This window comes from Eubalaena glacialis, chromosome 1, assembly GCF_028564815.1.
Source record: "Eubalaena glacialis isolate mEubGla1 chromosome 1, mEubGla1.1.hap2.+ XY, whole genome shotgun sequence".
In the NCBI taxonomy this organism is placed as follows: domain Eukaryota; kingdom Metazoa; phylum Chordata; class Mammalia; order Artiodactyla; family Balaenidae; genus Eubalaena; species Eubalaena glacialis.
Genome location: NC_083716.1, coordinates 13,152,105 through 13,175,433, shown reverse-complemented (window position 1 = coordinate 13,175,433; position 23,329 = coordinate 13,152,105). Strand labels below are relative to the sequence as shown.

The window sequence follows — 23,329 nt, the reverse complement described above, 5'->3', positions numbered from 1 at the left end:
TATATATGTGTTAGCATACGGTATTTGTTTCTCTCTTTCTGACTTACTTCACTCTGTATGACAGACTCTAGGTCCATCCACCTCACTACAAATAACTCAATTTCGTTTCTTTCTATGGTTGAGTAATATTCCATTGTATATATGTGCCACATCTTCTTTACCCATTCATCTGTCAATTTGACATTTAGGTTGCTTCCATGTCCCGGCTATTGTAAATAGTGCTGCAATGAACATTGTGGTACATGACTCTTTTTGAATTATGGTTTTCTCAGGGTATATGCCTGGTAGTGGGATTGCTGGGTCGTATGGTAGTTCTATTTTTAGTTTTTTATAAACTCCTTCAATTTTTAGAGAAGCTATAATGTCCTAGTTTTGAAAGCTGGGGGCAGTAGAATTAGCTCTTCTACATACAACAATTGGAGGCTTTTTGCACAGTTGGGATATACCATATAACTAATGGTCTTCTATAACGTCATTTTAACACATGCATAATTTTTCTTGTTGCTCAAAATCTTGTTTGGATAACTAATATTTTGGACAAATGCAAGCCTGTTTCAAGAAACACATCTTTCATTCATTAACAGATAATTCATAGGAGTATTCAACTCCCAGGTCCTATTTATCATTCTTCCTCTTTCCCATGAAGCTATAATGAGTTAGCACCCATCACACACAAGTAACGAAGCAAAGGCTGCTTACCTGGGTTGTCATAGCAGCCAGTGTTCTCTCCCTGCCCCAGTCCAAGAACCATGTCACGCCCCATGCCAGCTACATATTCCCAAGTCGAAGTATATCTAGTCCATCTTCTGGCCAAAAGTTCTCGTTTTGGTTCCATCTATTCCTAGAATATTAAGTAGAAAGACTTCTGCTTGCCTTTCAAAGCCTTCATACATGCTCCCAAACCACCTTCCCATCATCTTCCCCCTCCTCTTCCACTCTGAAACTGGATGCTTTGTGTTGTCTTGAACACACTGTGTACTTTCTATCTGCAAGTTCTGTTTACATTGTCCTTTTCATCAGAAGTCCCTTCTCCACTCCCAGCTTCTGCCTGCTGACATCCTCCTATTGGTTACCAAATCCCATTGGTCCATGGAGGCTTCCTAATTCCCCTCACAGATGTGGCCTTTGCCTACTTTGCCAATAGAGACCTTCCTTGATCACCCTTATTACAGCCATTTATTCACTGGAGATCCCACTCCTACTTGACTGTACATTTGCAAAGGCAAAGTCAATGTTATCTCTGCAGTCAACAACACTTTGCATTTAGGAGGCCCTCACTCTCTGTTTGTTGTAATGAACTAAAGGACTCAGTGCTTCCTTTGAACCCATCATAGATATTTGCATATGAAAGGACCCTAAGCTGGCCCAACTCTTGATGCTCCAACTGGATAGAATCAGCTGGGGGTTTTGTGACCAAGGATTGGGCAAAGTTTTCTTAGACACGGATGTCTCAGCCATGATATCAAATGCATGATCCATAAAAGAAAAAATAGATAAACTGGACTTAACCAAAATTAAGAATTTTGCTCTTCAAAACACCCTCTTAAGAAAATAAAATGATATGCCTCAGAGTGGAATAAAATATGTGCACATCACATATTTGACAAAGGACTTGTATCCAAAATATATAAAAAGTACTCTAAATTCAACAGTAAGAAAACAAACAACTCAATTAGGAAATGGGCAAGACTTGTACAGATGTTTCACCAAACAAGACATATAAATGGCAAATGAGCACATGGAAAGGTGTTCAACATCATTAGCCATTAAGGTTATGTACATAAAAATAGAGGCATAATGAGACACCACTCCACACCTATTAGAATTGCTAAAATAATAATTTAAAAAAAAACATTGTTGATACCAAGTGCTGATGAGGATGTAAAGCAACTAGACCACACCTCATACGCTGCTGGTGGGGATGTAACATGGTACAGGCTTGCTAGAAAACAGCTTGGCAGTTTCTTATAAACATACACACAACACACACCCTTTCAGTCACACTCCCGGACATTTATTCAAGAGAAATGAAAATGTATGTTCACGCAAAAACCTCTACACGAATGTTCATATAAGTTTATAGTAATAACCCTAACCTGGAAACAACCCAAATATCCTTGAACAGGTGAATGGATAAACAAACTGTGGTACATCCATACCAGGGAATATTACTCAGTAGTAAAAGGGGTCAAATGATTGATCGATGCAAACAACCTGGATGGATTATGCTGAGTGTGAAAAGCCATTCTTAAAGAGTTACACCCTGTATGATTCCATTTACATAACATTCCTAATGTTGTAAAACTGCAGTAATAGAGAACAGGTCATTGGTTGCCGGGGGTTAAAGCTGGAGAAAGGGTGCAGCAATCAAGGGAGTTTCTTTGTGGTGAAGGAACAGCTCTGTACCCTGATTGTAGCGAGAGTTTCTAGAATCTAAAATTTCATAAATCAACACACAAAATATTCATGTAAATACTGTTGAAATCCAAGTTAAGATTTTTACCTGAATTAATAGTATTGTACCCTGTCGGGTCCCAGCTTTGACAATATACTGCAGTTATATCCCATATTATCACTGATGTCATCAGCAGAGAATCTGGGTGAAGAGTACGCAAGAATTCTCAGTACAACTTTTCCAAAATCTTGTGAGTTTTTACTTCAAAATAGAAAGTTATATTAGAAATAGCACATAAATACGTATAAAATTACAATTATGTTGAGTGCTGCAAAGGAAAGATACATGATGTGATGGAAACCTGCGCTAGCGGGATTGACCTGGTTGTGAAGGTCAAGAAAGGCTTGAAAATGAGCTGAGATCTATAGGAAGGGTAGAGGTTCATGAGGTGAAAAGGGCTAGGAGGTTGTATCCAACTCCCTTGACTTAGGAAAAATTCAATAAGGTAGGAAAATAGTTCTTTACGTGAACCTCCAAAGCTGAAACACATAAACATACAGAAAAGCAGTGATGCCTCATCTAAGGTGGGTTGGGAAAGAAGGCTTCTGGGACTTAGAAAACCCCTAAGCTTCTGGGCAAATTAGAAGGGCAGGGGGAGGGGTAGAGGGGGGTGGGTGCATACCCCAAGAGTTCAAGTTAGGAGCCCTCAGAGCGAGACCCCAAATCACTGCAGGGCTGCTGAGGTAGGTGCTAGCCCCAGCCATTACTCGTGAAGGGCCTGCCCATTTACCCTCCCCTTTCAGCCTGGACCATCCAGCAAGGCACTTGACCTCTTTGGATTACAGCCTACTCATCCATAAAGTGAACTAGACCAAATGACCTCTCCGTTGACTTAGCCTCTGCATTTGGTGATTCTAGTTTCTGATTTTTGACCTCTGTATTCAAATTATACTTTCATTTTTGCCTAATAGCTCACCCTTATGAATACTTAACTAAATACGGAGGGAAATTGTCATGTCTATATTATGGAAAGACATTTCCTTTTAAAGTCATCCTTTTGCTTGGGAGAGTTCAGTGGTGATCTGGAAGCTCAGATACAAGGCACAGACTGCATCTCTGGATCTCTGGAAATGATCTCGTTGGGTCAAATACAGAGAACCGTTCACTCAGTAAGTTCCAATGAAAACGAGAAACTGGATGTGTCGCGATATAGCCTTCCAACCAAGGGAGGATTTACATTTTCTCTTAATAGTAATTTGACTGAGCTAATATTTATACATTTAATAAAATTTTCAACATTTTAGTTAAAATGCTATTTTTATGTAGTCCTCCAATCAGGAAGATTTAAATTATATTCATTAGTGATATCATGTTCAGTGGCTGAAGCCATAACATTAGAGGGAGCCCAACTGATGGGCAGAAATATATTTGCTTAACCAAAAAAAGAGAGAATAAGACAAAGGCAGACATGACTAGGAAGAGATTTTTTTTTTGGAAGGCTGACATTTTTCTACTGATCCTCCTTCAGAGCAAATTATTACTTACCTTTCCACCTAGTCTGATAAAATAATCACAAATATTTTGAATGACTGCATTGAAAGGTGGATTTAGAACATTTAGTGCTCACAATGGTCAGGTCTAGGGATGCAGAATGGTTATGTATGGTTTCATTTTAACTCTCAACCAACCAAAACATAGGTGTTTATCTTTAAGCCTGTGGAGCAGAGCATCTAATTGATCCCACTTGGGAGACAGACGGTGAATAATGGGCCATTATATTTTGACAGACACACAATTGCCTTGAACTTGTCAGGAGTTCAGGTGTGGGGATCCAGCTACCTGGGGCAGTGTCTGGAATGTGATGGTTTCTGAGCTCCTGATCACGCATCTGCCCGCTGCAGCCCTTGTAGGGCCCAGCTCCATTTCACAGGAATAACTCACCTATTCATGAACAATGAGGTTCAAATTGTACTTTCCTTTAACACAACATTAACTCTCAAAGAGCTGGAAATTCAGCACTCGGATCCGTGAGCTTAGATTGCAAATCAGTCACTGAGAACATTATATGAGCAGTAATCCCATTAAATATATCATCTTGCAAATATCTAAATCCAGTTAATTAACTTGTATTGCAAAAGAGCTCGGAGATATAGTTTTCAGAGAGCAACCATACATTTTAGGGCCCTAATTATACTTAAAGCAAATTCCAGGCTCTACTTTTCGTACAAAATAGGTGGAAAAATGCCTTCTAAGGAAAAAATGGATTGATGGAGGGCTCCATTTAAGAGATTTGAACAGAAATGATATCCAAACATCTAAAAAATTAACTGCTTTCTTGCATAAACTTTTTATTTGCATTGTAGGGAGATTTTTTAATAAAAGGATTAAACAAAGTCTGCCATTTTAATTAAAATTCATAGCAATACAATGTCATCTTTACAATGGTCATAGAAATTAACTAGATCCTGGATTTAGCGATCCTTCAGAGTTCAGAATAATATGACTTTAGCATGATACCAAAACCCTCAAGATGTATAAACTTTAAAATAATCATAGCAAGGACTTAAAAATAAATAATAATAATTTCACCTAATGAAAATCCCTTTACTGAGTTAGAAATGTATGACAAAAATGCTGAATATGTTTTTAGTGGTCAATAATTATCTGGAATGTGTTTATATGTAGTTATACCACTGTCTGAGCTGTATATATAAATGTATATTTGCATATGTGTATTTTGTATAAAATTTGCATAAAGAGAGAGAAAGTGTATGTGTGTGTCCTCTGATGACACCTACTCCCCTTCATGCTTGCTTTGTACCAGCCCCAAACCACTCACCACAGTAGATCTTGAGTAGTATTTGTCAGTACAATAAATCCTCCCAATATATGCTTTTCATTATGTGTCATGAAAAATCCACACCCTCTAAGTGTGAAATTCAGGACTGACTTATTTTGAAATAGTTTAAATTGTGGTTTCTCTAGACTATTGTTCAATACAAACATATATATGTTTGCTATCCTAAGAAGAATAGTGATGAAGTATAAGAATACTTTTAATATAAATAGTGCTGTTCTTCCCAATAGCTCAAATTCTCATCCTACGCATTAAATCCATTTATATCTATGAAGAATATATGAAATAAAATGTTTTTTAGAATCTCAGCTTCAGCTGAAGGCTGGGGGTAGACACAGTTTTTAAAAGATGTCAACAGGATCGGATTTATTTATTTATTTTTAATTAATTTATTTATTTATTTTTATTTTTGGCTGTGTTGGGTCTTCGTTGCTGTGCGTGGGCTTTCTCTAGTTGCAGCGAGCGGGGGCTACTCTTCGTTGTGGTGCGTGGGCTTCTCATTGTGGTGGCTTCTCTTGTTGCAGAGCACGGGCTCTAGGCGTGCGGGCTTCAGTAGTTGTGGCTCGCAGGCTCAGTAGTTGTGGCATGCGGGCTTAGTTGCTCCGCGGCCTGTGGGATCTGCTTGGACCAGGGTTCAAACCCGTGTCCCCTGCATTGGCAGGCGGATTCTTAACCACTGTGCCACCAGGGAAGCCCAGGATCGGATTTATTCATGCTAAAATCCATGACCCCATTTGGGGTTCATTATCCTGAATAAAGTCCCCCAGGTAGTCAAAGATTCTTCCTAACAGTATCATTCTCGCTATCCAAACATCACCAACATAAAGCATGCTATCTTATTGGGAAAATGTGTCTTACCAGGTGCTTATTCCAAAACAGTTTTGAGGAGCTTGTGGTATTCAAAGCAGACTTAGAAAATAAAGACTTTAGTTCACCAACCAGCCTTCTTTAGGCACTTTGCAACTGGAATCTACAGAAAGTCACTTAGCCCTTAACCTCAGAATAGGTTTCTTCATCAAAAGGCTATCAGGTACTTCCGATAGATTGATAATTTCTGGGGAACGTAGACTCACTTTAAGAAAACTTTTTAAAACTACCACTTCACAACCATCCTCTTAAGTGTTTGCTACACATTTTCTAAGTACTGTTTAGTACTTACGTGAATTATCATGTATTCCTCCAAAGAGCTCTGTGAAGTAGGTACTATAATGAATCCCGGTTTTACAGCTGAGGCAATCTACTCCTAGAAATTTGTAATCTATCCAAGGCCAAAAATCTAGCAAGTTAACAGGCTGAGATTCAAATCCAGATCCATCAAACACCAAAGCCTATACTTTCCCCCTCTGAGCTGCACCCTTCTGAGGACAGACACATTGCCTTATACCCTTAACTCTGCAGAACCTGTTTTGCTTTTGTAAACACACATGAGAATTAAGAATACTAAAGCACTGTTGCTTGGTCATTTGTTATCCAGTGGTGCAGAGGTGGTTAGACCGATACGTTCCACAGTAAACAAGGTGTCCGTTGGCTGAGCTTGGGCGGAACTTTGGGACATGAGAGAATGGAAATGCCACGTATGATATGGGTGATGGCTGTGTGAACATCCCCTCACTGATACGTTTTCTTACAGCAACACATGTATCACTTGTTTGGACACATTTTACACGTCAGGTGGGAAGGACACTCTTGGGTTCCATGATTTGAGGATGTAAGCTGTGTGCATCTAGCGAAAGGGTTAAGTGCCTTCCAGGCCTCCCCGCTTTCCCCGTCTCCTGGATCATGTTGTCTAAAGGCAAGGCTCCCAGCCCCACAGCAAACCGAAGACATATCCTAATGACAGTATAATTAGAAGTATCATTGTGGTAATGATTCTTTTCATCTGGAGCACAGGCTGCACAGAAAAGGCCTCCCATTCAGCTCGCTCCCCCTGTCCATCCCTTTGCCTTTCCCTAGGTCAGTAGCACAGGGTTAATACCAGGTGTTTGACAAGTCCTCAGACTTGGGGCTCATCAAATTAATTAAAGAGAAACACATCCAAATTCTAGTGAATTATTTTACTTTAAAAAATGCCTCCCATTCATCTGGCTTGGTGGGTTTGATTAATGAAGATGACAAAGAAACTCTTGTTTCTGCAATCCACAGCCACTTGGTTCGGGTTCAGTGGGCCCAGGGAGAGGCATCCAGGCCTAAATCTGGTCTTTCTTTCCTACTTAAAAATCCAAAGAGTTGAGAAGTTTCTGATTTTATCAGACCCGCCAAGGCAGGAAAGGAAAGACGAAAACATCTTGATTCACTAACTTGATGTAGCCAGAATTTATTTGCTTAACTTAAATACCCCTTAGAAGACTTTTCTTTGTTTTTGTCACACATAGAATAATCCAAAACATTAGGAAAGCATTAGATTAATCAGTATATTTTAATATCCCTAAAACTAACAAACCCTAGAAGGACGCCCTTCAGAGAAACCCTCGAAGTACCTAGCCCCAGGCCTCCATCCCAGGGCTATCCCATTGTGTCCCCATCTCCCTGGGAAAATCCCCACTGGTGGTAAATATAATGAACAAGGATATGTCAGGGTGTGAATTTAGGAGAGAAAAATAGAGGGTGTGATTCTTAATGGGAGTGATTTGTTTTAATCAAAGATTTTTAATTCTTGTGGATAATTAGGCATCCAAAGTACATCTTGGATAGAGTTGTTTGCTGCATTAGCAAGATATGTCTGCATAATTAACTAAGTAAAGCATTTGAAGATAAATTGGAGCATTTAGATTAAATTTAGCTTAAAATACATATGTTCCTGCCAGGTTAAAAATAAAATCCAACAGACAGCTGTACTAATCAACTTAATATATTAACTAAAGAATAGATACTTAAGATGTGGCTTTTAATAACATTAACCAAATTCATCATGAGATTATGGTTTTAAAGCCCATAAGCTGTAAATACCTTCTTCAATTCTCCAAAACCCTAAAATGCCAAATTTTCCAATCCAATACCTACCCATTTGGTGTTGAGACATTAAATGACATTTTATGATTATCTTTAAAATAATTATTTAGGCATTTGAACATCATTTTTAATTTCATCATTTATTCGAACCTAAAATTTAAAAGAGAGACATTTTCTTTCACTAAAGTTACTCTTAAAATTTTGAATTTATTTCTGGGAACTTAAATGTAGTGCTGATTAAAACTGTTTAATGAAAAACATCTTTTCCCTCCTATTTTTAGGCTGAATGCAAATCCAGTCTTGTCAATGCCATCTTAACCAGCTTTGACTAACAATGAAAATTCTTTTATATCTGAGAAATGAATTCACACCTGTGATGCTCGAAAGTTTCCAAATTTAAAGTTTTCATATTTAGTCAGTCAATCCACATTCAGGTGATTCTCTTGTTTATCTGAAAAGAACAGAAACTCAACAAATAGATTAAGTGGAGTCACTTAGGACAATGTGTCCTATGGGGTTTTAAGAAATACTAACTCTGTAGGATGTTAACAGGTATTGTGGGGGAAAAAATAAAATAGTTTTGCTTTAACCCATTATTATAAACATTTTAAAAATACAGAAAAGTTAGAAGAATAGACAGCTTACAAAACTTCCTCCAGGTGAGCAAAGCTCAGCGGCTTCCTTCACTACAGGCCTTCTCAGGGCCTTTAATATTCCAATATACACAATCAGTTTTCAAGAGGAGAACAGAAATATACATCATATTCCAAATTTATTTGCAGCTTCTTGCACGTTTGATGTCCCATTTAGTATCCTTGAGGAATGCTGGTTTATGGCAAGTGTAGAGGTTTTAGGATTTCCATTTAGAACTCTACCTGAAAAAGCAGAGAACTTGGTGCCAAACAAGGTTATAAAAAAGAAAGATGCTCTGGAGAAATCATGGTTTGAAAAAGTGATCAACATCTGAAAGGTTCACAGTGTAATGTTTACAAAAGAGTTGGGAAGCAGATTATCTTGCAGTTGATTGAAATAAGCTACCATGTTCTAATTTGCTAAACTCTCCTTTCTCAAATGGACTCAGGTTGTTCTAAAAACCAGGCAAGGATTTGAAACTGGCAAGAAAATAATCCAAATGAATAAAGGTCTTGTTTCTCCTTAATCCTACCACTACCTCATAAAGTCCCTAAAAAGAGTGAAATGTGGCAAAGTTAGATTTTTTTTTCAATTTAATGTGGACACTGAAAGTAGGATTGTTGATGGTTAAGTCAGCTACAGGCTTTGGCAAAGGTTATTCTGAAATCCTCCTATGATTCTGGCTTTACAGTATGGGATCAAATCAGTGCAAAACGTCAAGTCCTGTGTTGCGTTTCCCTACTTCCTTTAAATGTTAAGTTGGATTTTGGAATGCATGAGTATTCACATGTTAATGGTGAAATCAATTCATTTGTGAGCATGTTGTAAGACACAATAAGAAAACTGTTATCTGAAGACAGTTGTAAACCTTTCAAAATTTCTTACTATTACTTTATTTCACGTCTTGCTGTAATCCTAACAAGCGCAAACTCAACTCCCTTAACCAGCCTCATAGAGAAATTATTAATATCCAAAAAACCAAATCTTATCTTTCACTCTTATTTCCATACCAAAATAGTTTTTTTCTTTTTTTTTTTTCCAGCGTCTTCTTTTACCACCTAGGGAACAAAATCCCAACTATGGATTCAAAATGACAGATTTTGTGGGTTTTACTTTTCAGAGATGATGTCATTTGCGGGGAATTGTTGGGTAAACCATACACCCTTTTCAGAAACCTGCAATTACCTCTCTGAATAAAGAGATCAATGTCATGTTTCTAGAAATAATGGCTAATGATATGTCTCCCAAAAGGAAGTGGCGTTATTAATTACCTCACTGCGAACACACAGTTTATAGACAGCTCTGAGGGCCACTCGCCCAATTAAGTATAATGACTAAAGCTTCAGTTAGTCCATCTGTACAGCCTCCTAGATTAACAAGCCTGCAGCTTTACCAGGCTTGTAAGACTGATAGGCAGTGAGGAGAGCTCAGAGGCTGTACCTGGGCTGCCTGGGAGATTTGCTATTATCTCACAGCAGGAGGGGGAAACTTGCCCTTCTTATTTTTAATCACCCATCTTTTGTTTTCATGTGAGCTGTGTTGATATTGATCACCCCTCCCCCCTTTATATGCCAAGGTGCACTAATTCATAGTATACACTTATATGTATTTAAATACGTATAAGCATTTTTTAATTTTAATATTCTATTTACATACTTATAAATAAATTATGTAAGTATAAATATAGAAATTTAAAATATTATATTCATATATTTATATGTAGACTATAAAAGTATATATAATATAGAGTAATTTATATACAATTATATCTTAAATTTATATATAAATTATAAAGGTAATTGTATAACTACATACTTACATTTTATAAAAATATAAAATATAAAACTATAGTAAAATATATAAAAACATAGAACATAAAATATATAAATCTATTATATATTTTATATAATACATATAAGATAGTATATATAAATATTAAACATAGTACATAAAAATATATTAATACCCATTCACACATGAAGGTGGCAGGAACAACACATTATAACCAAGGCAGCCAAGGATAGAAGCTAGAATTTACCTTGGTCAAGAATAAAGGCATGAAATTTTTAAAATAGTGTATTACAAAATATGTATATATACACACATACATATTTGTAAACACATATTTATTACTATTAAATGCCCTTGTTCTTTCAAGCAGTAATGTAGGCTGATTATGGAGCCCTTACCATAAATCCATGTTTTAAAATTAGTTTAATTCTTTTAAAGGAATAACTGTTCCTTTCCATGACAGCCTCAATATAATTTATTGCAACGGCCCTACATTGTTCGCTCTCTTGTTTTTTTTCTACTTGGCTACGAGAGCTGCCTGTTGAGCTCTTAGGAATGACAGGCAACACTTAGGGATGGGTTTTCAGGTACCAAAGTGTGGGGACACCTGGGCCCGGCACCTCGGCCTCATTCCCAGGCTTCCAATGACCTCAGGCGAGTCCCAGAATCACACTGTGACAAGGGCTGCAGCTGGACCCTGGGCCCACGTTTGGACTCTCAAGTACGGAGGATTGCTGGGCTGCCCTGGGCTCCCCAGCCCCCTGATTTACAACTTCCACAATGAATCAGTCCCTCCCCACCTGGAGAGAATACCACCTCCTCCCCAAGGGCTTGGGTGGATTAGGGATTCCTATTTATAAGTCTCTTTGAAATCCTGCAGTGAAAAGCAGGGGGCCGGCCTAATATCTGGGGGCTTCCTGAGCAAGCACAGATTGGCCCATGCCATGTCCTTACGGATGGAGGGCAACGGCAGCTCTGCCACCTGTTCCTTTACTTTAGGTCATTCTGAAGGTCAGAAAACGTGATGATTCACCCAAGACAGGTGGCCACGCAGCGCCCTGGTCATTCCCTGCAGCAAAGACATCCTGGCAGTTTCCAACCTGCTCTTCAGCTCTGCTACCAGGATCAGGTCTGGGTGCAGGGGGGTAATCACAGCTCTCAGATAATTAAAGCTGGATTCTTGAGCCTATTGGAGTCTGGGTTTTGTTTTGTTCTGTTTTTAAGCACAGTCTTTTGTGTCTTTTTCTTCCCTTCATTCATTAGCAAATATTTTCTGAGCACCAACCACGTGCCAGGCATTATCACCGATGAAGAGAAATGATGAGGCAAGATCAGAACCCCACCTTCACCATCTACTGACAGTGACCTTGAACAAATGTCTCAACCTCTATGACCCTCAATTTGCCCACCTGCAAAATGGGGACTATACTCTGTATGCCAAAGGGTAGCCATAGAGATTACATGAGATAACAAAGTACTACATGTGACTCGCCTGATGATTTGTTTAACACAGTTGAAGAACTTGGTAAATGGGTGTTCCTGCAGCGTTGCTCCCAAAGGCTGGTGAAAGCATTGTGCCTGTCTGTCACTAAGGAGACGTCACACTCCCCAGCTCGGGAGAATGCTGGGCTCTCCATGGCTCCCACCTGGGCCAGAAGTGACTCTTTCCTTATGGGTGGGTGGGCAGCTGGTGTGCAGAAGAGTTAGAAATATTGTATGTTTGTGTGTCAAATGTGTTGTCCACCCAACTTGGACATCAGGGAACCCCTGGAACATTCCTTTGGCCGCTTTAAAAATGCCTGTGTTTTCATTTTATAAAACACGCAGATTTAAATTATGTTCTCTTATGTTTGAACATGTATAGCATGAACGTGACCCAAATTTCACTCCTAGAGAAACACTTGCATGTGTACACCAGGAGACCTGGACAAAATGCCTATGGCAGCATTGTTTATGGAGCAAAAATTAGAAACAACTGAACTGCTAATAACAGTAAAATTGATAAACAGTGATATAGGTACTCAAAGGAATACTATGCAGCAATGAAAAGTACTGACGTATATCCATGTGCATAAATCCTAGAAACATTGAGTAAAAGTATGTCACACAAGCATATATAGGGTATGGGTCCATTTATCCAGGTAAAAACACACAAAAATAAAAATATGCATATATGTATATTTTAGGGAATGCATACATGTGTGGTTAAACTATAAGTCAAGGGATGCCAATCACAAAATTCACAATAGTGATTATCTCTGGAGGGAGAGACCAGGACAAGTTCAATAGCAGTCAGGGAACAGGTATAGTCAGGGGGAAGGGAGAGCTTCATACGTGTTGGTGACATCCTAGTTTCTGAGTTGGGTAGTGGGTTCACAGGTGTTAATTCCATAATTATTTTTTAATCCATACATATGTATTGTATATACACATGTTGTGTTATATTTCATAATAAAATATTTAAATGTTTCCCATTGCATTTGATTCTTGGAGACCAAGAATTTCCTAGGAGAACGAACGTGTATGCATACAAAGATGTTCCTTATAGCATAATTTATAGAAGTAAAAGTGGAAGCAACTAGAAATATTCCAATATGGAAATAGACAAATTACGGCATGATCACTTTTTAAAGAGAGTTTTTGGCTATTGGCTTGTAAGAATGGAAAGCTAGAGAATGAATAAAACTGCCACCTTCCAAAATACTACTGAGGACTAGAAATTAGAAGGTGGGATTCCTCCAGTGTTTGGTCTATTTACTGACCAGAGATGTTCATTTAAATGTTATTTCTGCCTTTATCTCGAGCCACAAGAGCACAATGATAAGTAACACTAAGCTCACACTTTTAAAGAAAAAAATTATGAGTAATCGCTGGCAGAGACTTTTTAAAGGCTTTCTCAAAAAAAAAACTTACATAAGCAAGGGAATTAGACTTTGAATCAAGAGTCTTAAAGAAATATGATGGCTGCATCTCCTACCAGGATGGAGGTTGATGGGCATGCAGGAAGTTCTAAACCAGAGCTCAAATCAGTAAAGACTGCTGTGCTAGAATTTTCCTTCCCTTTCTCCCACCCACAGCACCCTCTCTGGACACTAGAGAGTCAAGCAGTGATTCTCCAGGGCCCCGTCCTGCATGTAGCTCTTGATTTCTTCACAGCTACGTTGTCTTCAAGTGTCTACTGGTGTTAAGATGTGAACCTAAGCTATTCAGGCATTTCCTGTTTTGATACACATTGGTTCAAGCATCTTTATGTCATTTAGTAAATGATGACCAAATCTTTCTTCCAATCGCCGAGCTCACCCTAGCATTCCTCCTTCCCCCACCCCAGATTGGCAGGGGACCTGAGGATTACTTGGTCCAGTAGCCGCCTGCTGGTCAGCAGGTCTAAGATGGATGGTCCTCAGTCTACGTCACTCCCCTTCTGAGGTCTCAGGATGGGAGCTCTCCTGGGTGATTCGGACTGTCTCAGACTCAGAGAACATCAAATCCAGCCTCAAGCCACAGTGGCCATGGGCAGTAGGCTGCAAGCTTTGTGATGAAGTGTGGCAAGGCCAGACACTCGGAGAGAGGTTCTGTTTAGAAAATGTGAGTGGTTCACCTCCCATCCAAGAGTTCACTTACTCATTCACTCAGCAAATATTAACTGCGACCCTACTCTGTGCCAAGCGCTGCCTTGGTTGCTGGTATGCAATGGTGAGCAAGACGAACATAGTCCCTAATCTCAGGCAGTTTACAGTCTAGCAGGAAAGACAGAGAAAAAACAAATAAGCAAAAGCCAGTAAGTAAAAATTACACTTTCTCTGGCCAAGGGCTAGGAAAGAAACAAAGAAGAAGTTGATATAGAGAATAATCAAATTGGAGAATAACACACTTTAAATAGGTGGTAGATAAAGCCCCCTCTATGATGGTTCTTTAAGTTAAGAAGGATGAAAAGAAATAGGACTTGGAGAAGAGAAAGGGGGAAAGAATCTTCCTAGAATTGGAAAGAGAAGACACAAATCTTTGAAATGGACAAGTATCTGGCATGTTGGATACAATGAGTGAAGCCCAGTGGGGTGGAGGGCAGTGAGTGAGGGGCCAGAGTGGGCAGGTGGACGTGGGCCAGATCACGTGGTTCCCCTTCCATGTTGCGTAAGCTCTGCTTACCCAGCACATGGGTCTAAGAGACAAGTCAGCTCCTTCCTCCTGTTCTTGCCAGGTGACTTGGGCCACCATCAGAGGACCAATGCTCTGTTTAGATTTAGAGGGGCTCACTGGCCAGTCCTTTCCAGGCTGTGCTGTAGGAGGCTCACGCCCGGGACAAGCTGACTTCCAGGCTGATGGAGACAGCCTCCTGAGTGGTCCTGTCAGCCCATTCCCAGACCAAGGGCACCCCGTAGCCTTCTAGAAATGTAATCTGGGAGCTGCTCTTTAGGAAAGGTGGGTAGGTAGGCTAATCCCCATAGTCAGCAGTCCCCCCAGCTCCTAACTGCTCATCATCAATTCCTCCTTATGGGAACTGAGTCATCCTAAAGCATTCCATCATCTCAGGCCATTCAAGTAGGCTTGCTCTTCATAAAACCCAAAGGAGGCCCAGCGCAACTGCTGATGCATCTGGCCAGCTGAGGATTAGATAATTCTGAGAACGCAGAGCTGTGAACAGAGGGAAATCAAAGGGTCTGTCTGGCTCGCAGGGCAGATGGAGAAAGCAATGCTTTTCCAGTCACATGCAGCCCCTCCTCTTCTCTGGGCCTGTGGCTAAAATCCAACAGTCAAACGATGGTGGATGAAAGGCACAAAAGCTAAAAGTTCTCGATGAGAACTTTGTAAATGCTTAATGGCAGCTTTGACTTTTCTACTATGTTTTTTCATTATATATAAAATATATATATATATATATATATATATATCTCTCATACCATGAAATAAAGTGTAGAAGTTTTTAAACCACCTGTAATTTCACTACTTCAACATAAATATTTTCTTCTTTATATAGTTACTTCTAGTCTTTGCCCTTAAACTTTTTTACATAGTTGTAGTCGTATATGTACATACTTGTGGTTTTAAATTTTATATTGTACCATAAACACTTTTCCATATTCCTTCCACCCTTTGTAGCTTACATTTTAATAAATACATTATTATATTACCAAGTAAATGGACTATAATTTATCTAAGCAATACCTTTCTTTTGGAGATTTATGTGATTTTAGTATTTTGCAATCATGGATAACCATGCATTGATATTTTCACACATATAACTTTTTTATTTCAAATTTTGTTGGAAATATGATATTATTAATTTTAAAAATACATTTGTTCATGTATGTATTACCATATCTTCTTTTCAACTGTCCATTATTTTTCCTAAAGGTACTCCCAAATGAAAGCAATTTGGTGTGAAGCTGCCTTTTGGTGAAAAATTGTCTCTCATAATGACTTGTGATACTAAAGATTCAGATGTTGCTTTGGTCAACTTCCCATTCAGACTCAATCCAGGATGTCCTGTGCTTTTTCTTTGTGGAAGAGAATTTGGGGCAGAGGTCTTCTCTAGTCTCAGTTCTTGCAACAACTTTTCCCCTCTTAGATCTACATATACAGCTTCACAGAATGAAGAAGTTCCCCTCCCTTGGGAGAGGGGAGAGGACAAAGGGGCCTGTCCTTAGATAACAGTGGCCCGTCACCAGGAAAGGAGCTCTAAGCCAGAGAACAGTGATGCCCCATGCAAGTCAGAAGTCCCTCCAGCAGGGATGGTGTAGCCTTCCCTGCGAACATCTTACACTCATTCTTTCTTAATCTGCTGAGTTAGAGGCATTCGCCCTTTAGTGTGATTCTGACACTGCTGAGCAAATTTCCCAACTTTTAAATCTGTGTTTAACTAATCCTTAGCACTTGCAAACAAGGGCACCAAAAATAGAAGTATTCTCTTGATGGGGTTGCTTAGGGAAGAATTTTCTCTGAAGATTTTTTTTTTTTTTTCTTGTGAAGGAAAGTGTTAAAAAAGGAGGTGGGAAGGAGGTTAATGGGCAGAAAGTTTCCCTTTGACAATTCTGTTAAGATTACCTAATCCTATTTTTAGCTCTCCTAAACAGATGGGGCAAGAAGTTACAGCTGTGGCAACTTTGATTAATCTAAAGAGGGACATTTCTGAGACTGACTTTTATCAATCTATCCATAATTATCAATGGAGAATTCATGTTACTATAAAATAAAAAATGCCAAGGAATTCACTTCTTTACTGTCAAATTGAGATTTGATGGAAGAAACAGCCAGGCAATTAATTATATTTAGGAACCATGCATCTTGGCTTTGAAGTTAAATGTATTTCCCTGTGGCTTTATATTGAGAACAGCTTTTATTAAATTCAATTACTTTTCCCTCTGGTCCGCTCCATAAAGGTGCACTCGTAGAGAAGGATGGCTCTTAACGGAATTATTTCCACTGGAAAAGATGATGATCGAGTGGGGTTGGTCACTAAAAGAAGTTGGTCCTTTATAAGCAAAATAACAGATGATAGGCTGTGTTCCTAGTGGTCTTCAAGTTCAACTGCTTTCTCATTAGCCAACAAAACAAAAAAAGAAAAGAAGAAATGGGAGGGTCTCCTTATTTTCCATTTTGCTTCTTTCTTGCCTATATCACCACCTAACGCCTTACCATTTTGCAGAAGAGATCAACTCAACTCATCTATGAACCCATGGACCATAAGATTCCTCTCAAGATGCTCCCAGCATTAGAACATTGTTGGATTTGGAATGAGCCAAGAACACAGTCTGGAAAGATCAGTGGAATGCAAGTCATCAATTCTAGACCCGCCTCTGTCTCTAGCCACATAAGACTTAATCATTTCTGTTCCATGAACAGTATTTTCTTCATCTGACCAGTAGGCACAGTGACTCTTGCCCTCCCCATCCCATATGGTCATTATGAGGATCAAGTGAGATGGGTGAGATAACAAGTGATAGTTGCAAAGCTTTAGCACCATTGTTAATTATAACTTATGAACTAGCAAATTTCTGTTTCAATGCCATTTAAAATAAACTGTGGCTTTGTTGAGTAATTTTCTTGTCCAAGTGTGCTCAGTTGTATCTTACTATATCTAAAGAATGATTTTTCTCTCCCTAAGCCACACAAGCAAAAATGTTTTAAAAACCTGATACATCATCTGCTTAGAAAGCGACTGCAAAAGTTGACTGCATCATTGACCAGTCTGGTGGCAGCTCCCAAGGAGGGCATTTTCTAACCAAAAGAATAATGCATTTCTGTAATAAAATGACCAATTTTACAAGTCCCAGGCATTGCTTTAAAAATGGTTATATTAGGATCAAAAGCTTCAGGGCCACCTGGGACGAATAAGTGGTCTGTTTCCTTCAGAAACATCATCTACTTTAGCCCCAATCCTATGGTTCTGGCTCAGTGAAATTAAGAAGCATGAAAAACACAAGGTAAGCCCAAAGAGCTCGTAGAAGAATTATGTAGGTAAAATTCAATATTATGGGTAGGGAATTTTCCTCCAAGTTTGTCACAGAAAGGAGCCCAGGTTATAGCTACAATCAGCATGCCTTCTACCAGCAACACACTTCCAAAGCTGGATTCAAACGCTCAGCAGCAAAATCTACAAGTGGCCTGGCTAAATGCCACTGAACTTGGTTGTTCAGTCATGCTGTCCTCCCTCATTTTTCATTGCTGATACTGTTGGGGACATGAGTTCCAAGCAGTGTCCGTTTCACCAGGTGTATCATTACCACCACTTAGGGAAAACCTCCTTAATGACAAAAGATAATTAAACTGCCACATCAGGACATCAGGTGGATGGAACATATCTCCTGGCACTTTCTTTGGGTACACTGGGCTCGGCTGTTCTGTTGGCTTTAAAAGAAATGAAAAACTTAGACTCCAGATGTGTTGACATCACAGCACAGTGATTAAATCTCTGAGAAGTTTTATGCGTGGTTTAGTCAATGGGATCAAGGTGGGGCATTGGAGATGGTTCTGAGCTTAATGTGCTTGGAACATAGTATGATCACCATGGAAGGTTAAGCAGTAACACGGGTGGTGTATCCTCATTACCAAACTATTATGTTGATTGTCTACCATATACAATGAGTTTATCTAGGGTCCTGGGGAAAGACGCAAGAACGCTGCTGGCTTGCAAGCTGCATTAGGCAAAGATCATGTCAGTCTTGTTAACTTATTTATCCATAGCGAGAAACATAGGGCCCAAAATGTACTGTTTTCAATGAATGCTTTATAAATAGAAGAATGAACAAACGACTAATGTTTAAGATATTAGGGGTAGGCCTCCAATAAGATGATGGAGTAAGTACAGATGTCTAACCACACTCTCCCAAATCCAATCATCAAAAAATACGAAAAGAAGTAAACTTACTTCTGGAAGCTAAGAAGGGTGCCATTTCCTTACCAAACATTTCAAGGTCCCTTTCACATAGATAATTTTGTCTTTGCAAGAAGACTGTAAATGTGCTCATTCAGTATGTAACCTTTTGAGATTGGCTTTTTTCACTCAGTATAATTATCTGGAGATTTCTTCAGGTTGTTGTGTGTATCAATAATCCATTCCTTTTATTGCTGAGCAGTGGTCCATTGTATGGATACACCAGCATTTTTTAACCATTCACCTGTTAAAGGACATCACGGTTGTTTCCAGTTTGGGAAATTACAAATAAAGCTGCTATAAACATCCATGTACAGGTTTTTACGCAAACATACACTTCTATTTCACTTATTTTTTTATCCTAGAACCAAAGACTTGAGATTACCTTATGGAACCAGCTTAGGCACATGCCTTCTTTAGAACCAGTCACTGTGGGGAAAGGAGAAGAAGAAAATAAGTGCTGATTGGCTTCACCTGCATCAGGAGCTCCACCCTGGGGTAGGAGGCTGGCGTCAGCTTCCCAAGAATCATAGGAAACCCCGAACTGCATATGGATGGTCAGGAAGACGGCAACATGGAGAACTGACCACGGTAACATCACTCAGTGTGGATTCTACGCTGTGAGCAGCTCACTCTCCCGGTGAAGGTCTAATCTCAACTTCAGCCTTTGCTCCAAATTTCTGCACATGAAATTTGAGAGCACGTGGCGACCAGTCCCCTCTTGTTCTCCTTCTCCTCCTTCCCACGGCTACCTTCCTCAGCACACACCGAACTGTCCTTGATCCTTCGTTCCTGTCCCATCACCTGTGTTCAATGGTCCATCAGGGTGAACCTGCTCCCACCCCGTCTCCTTCTGCTTCCCACCCCAGACACTATCCTTTCGCCTCTGCATGACTGCATACTCCATCATCTGCAGGGGCAGACTGTTCCAGAGGGCTGCCAGCCTCTGCCTTGTGGATCTCAAGGTACATTTCCTTAGAGGAGGAAGGAGCAAGAAGGAGTGGGAAAAACCAGACCATCACCAATAGAAACTCTACTAAGAGCCCTGCCCCAGGCTTCTTGGGGACAACAGCCCATCCTTACCTTACTCTGACTCGGTCTCCATTCCTCCTGCCTCCCATCAACCAGGTCCCTTCCATACCAGCAGCTGACATTTACCAAGACTACATCTCATGCCCTTTTCTAGGTATATCACGTATATTTCATTCTCACAACGACCAATTGCTCCACTTTAAAGATGAGGAAACTGAAGCTCTGAGAAACTCACTGACTGCTCCAGGCCACACAGCTAGGAAGCATCAGAGTCAGGATTCAAATCCAGGCCGTCCAGCTCCAGAGCCCAAGTTCTTAACCACTATGCTGGCTTCTCCATCATTCGGAGTTACCATGGCTCATCACTTTCACTCAAATTTTTGGGAGCTAACCAACTCAATAACTTCCCTCAGCAATGCAATTAATGATAAAAGAAGATAACAAAAGCCAGCAGTCATGGAGCACATACTCTGTGCTATAGGCTCTACACTAAGCACGTTGACTATAAAGCTGCTCGTGTCGCACAGAAATACTGTGGGGAAATGAGGCTTAGAGAATGTAAGTAACAAGTTCAAGGTCATTCAACTAGTTAGTAGGGGAGCCTGGGCTTAAACCCAGGTCTTTTGATGCCAGACCCCATAACCTTGGCCACTGGCCTGTGGAGGGGCTGCACTTCGGTCCCTTGGTCAGGCTTAGGTCCAGGGGGATCACAGTTTCTCTCTCAGGAGGATTTTCATTACCCACAACCCCAGGAGTTCATGACACCAAAGCAGGGCCCTGATTGCTCAACACTTCCCCAAACGGACACACCAAGTGGTCGATTTATTTCAAGTCCAGTGTTTTAGATGGCACCACCAAACAGACTGGATTAATTCTGAGCTCAGCTCCTTAAGAGCAGGGCTCATGTTTATTTTATTCATTAGTTTATGCTCAATTATTAGCACAGTGCCTAGCATATAATAGCAGCTCAATAAATACTCAACAAATGAATAAATGAGTATTATTATAGCCAAAGTGTTAGCATCCTCTTTTTTTAAAAAAAAAAACTTCTTCCCAGGTTATGTGGCAGGTTTGCACCTTGCTGAAAATACATGTCACAGACCAAAGCAGGAGAGTATGGAATCATAATCCATATAGCTCAGTGATTAGACCTTAATGTGACTAAATTCAGCTGATGGAGACTAGGTGTTTAGTAACGCTAACGCTACCTTGATTATTTTCCAAATGATGAAACCACTGAGAAAAATAAAATAGGAGGAAAGCCAAGGAGAAAGAGATGCATACAGGAGAACACAAGAGCAGAAAATTCAGGTCAGAAGTTCAAGAGGAAAGAAAAGTAAAGACTAAGACCAATAAAATAGAAAACACAGAATAATCCCAGGCAAGGGGGTATCCGGAAGAAGCTCACGATGCTGGGGCCAAAGCAAAGATTACAGAGAAGCTTTGGAAAAGCAAAAGGTCAGAAGAAAAGCAAAAGTCAAATAAATAATGAAACCTGCATGAATAAAACCTGCACTGGGGCCCTGATAAATGTAACTTGTCACATACAAAGGAAAGGTTAGCAAAGGAGGGTGCTAAGGAGATAGCAGAGATAACCTGGGGAAGAGTTTTGCTTTCAGGATTTGATTTGCTTACTCATTTTTAAAAAGAAGGTGAGCACAGATGTTCAATGACATCAATTTCCCAGGAGTGGCTGGCTCCTGTTTGCATACCCACAAATAAAAATAAAGAAAACTCGCTACATTCCTGGCCTATTTTACTGTGGTTTTTAAGACAGAGCAAAAGATGGGCTTTCACTGAGTATTGATGGCTTAGAAGGTCCCATCAAACACTTTGATATTTGCCTTTGAAATATTCTTACCTGTTCTCTGATGGATGTGGGGTTGTCAGGGTTGTCTCTGTGGTCCAGAAATGGGTTCCGTGAAACTCATACAGGGGCCTGGCTACTGTGCATTGATAACAACTTATCTCTAAGAAGGAATTTGCCCAAGGTCACCTGGAGGGTTCACTGCAAGATGTGGCCCATCTTGCCCCCCACCAAGCAGGCTGGCACAATCAAACCTCATGTCTTCACTGCCTTTGATGAGCCTTTGGGGTTACTTTGCTTCATTGATAAGCAACCAACAACACTGTGTTGTAGCGCCACCTGAAAAAAGCGTCTGTCGTTTTAAGGGGTATTTTTCAAAGGAGGGTATTCCCTAGGAAGGTGTGGGGTTAAGTCAAATCCCACTGTCCACTCAAACCACACCTTTCCCCTCTTCCCACTGGGATTACCCTGATAAGATCCGGCCATAAGAAGACCAAGAATGACTGAGTAACAAATGCAGTTACCAATGGCAACCTGGGATGAAAGGTGTGGGTGTGAGCTCCTTCTCTCCAAATGGCTGTCTTTATGAGTCTCCACCAATCGCCTTCACCCTAGCCAAAGCACTGAATGAAAAGATACGTCAAACTCTTTTTCTGCCCTTCACCTTCACACGTGCTGTTCCGTCCGCCCTTCCCCCATCACTGGGCTCAGTCTTCCGTCTTAGGACCCACATAGAGGTCACCGCCCCAGGGAAGCCCTGTCAGATTCCTGGTCTTAAGTAGATTCCCTGACTTTACAGACTCACAGAAGTCCATTCTTTCCTTCCCAGACGTACTACTACTTGTACTCACGAGCCGGGTTATCTGATTGTGTGTTCAGTGCCAGCCCCGGCGTCCCCTGGACTGGAGGCCCCATGAGAATAAGGGCTTTGTGCTCATCTCTACCACTGGATCCTCAGAGCCCAGCAGCATGCCTGGAGCATGTAGTGGGCCCATCGCACATAGTGGGTCTCCAGACACTTGCTTCACAAATGCTTGCACAATCCTAGAAGTGACACTACTCACAGATGTATCCGTGACTCTGTGAAGCATTCATAAAGCCGACAAAGCAAAGCAGCTTTCAATTAAGAAAATTGTAAGGTTAAAATATAGAAAACTACACATTCACTCTAAAGAACAAATTCATCAAGGATTTACTATCAAGGATCTATAACATCTTACGCAACCATTTTGTACTTGTTTATAAAGTACTTGTAATAATGCCCAGCTCACACAGCCTTCGAGGGGCAGAACTGGTTTTGAACCCAGTAGTGTGGCTCCAAGACCCACTAATCTAAGATTCATAGAGTAATCCTAATTAAAACATTCAATCCGGATTTAACCTAAAATTGAGGTACACCTGTATTTTGAGGATGGGAGGGAGGGCGGGAGGAGAATGGAAGTAAGTATAAGATAAAATTGACCTCATCCTACACAAGAGAAAAGTAATCGAAAA

At 40.1% G+C, this 23,329-nt stretch overlaps 1 protein-coding gene across 1 annotated transcript in view; it reads right to left on the bottom strand.

Annotated features, from left to right (window-relative positions):
• Positions 1–23,329, bottom strand: part of RAB11FIP2 (RAB11 family interacting protein 2) — a 93,619-nt gene that overhangs the window by 9,648 nt on the left and 60,642 nt on the right. The window contains exon 5 of the transcript XR_009701231.1: positions 700–841. The gene's annotated coding sequence lies outside the window, so the exon portion shown is untranslated. The remainder of the gene's footprint in view (positions 1–699; positions 842–23,329) is intronic.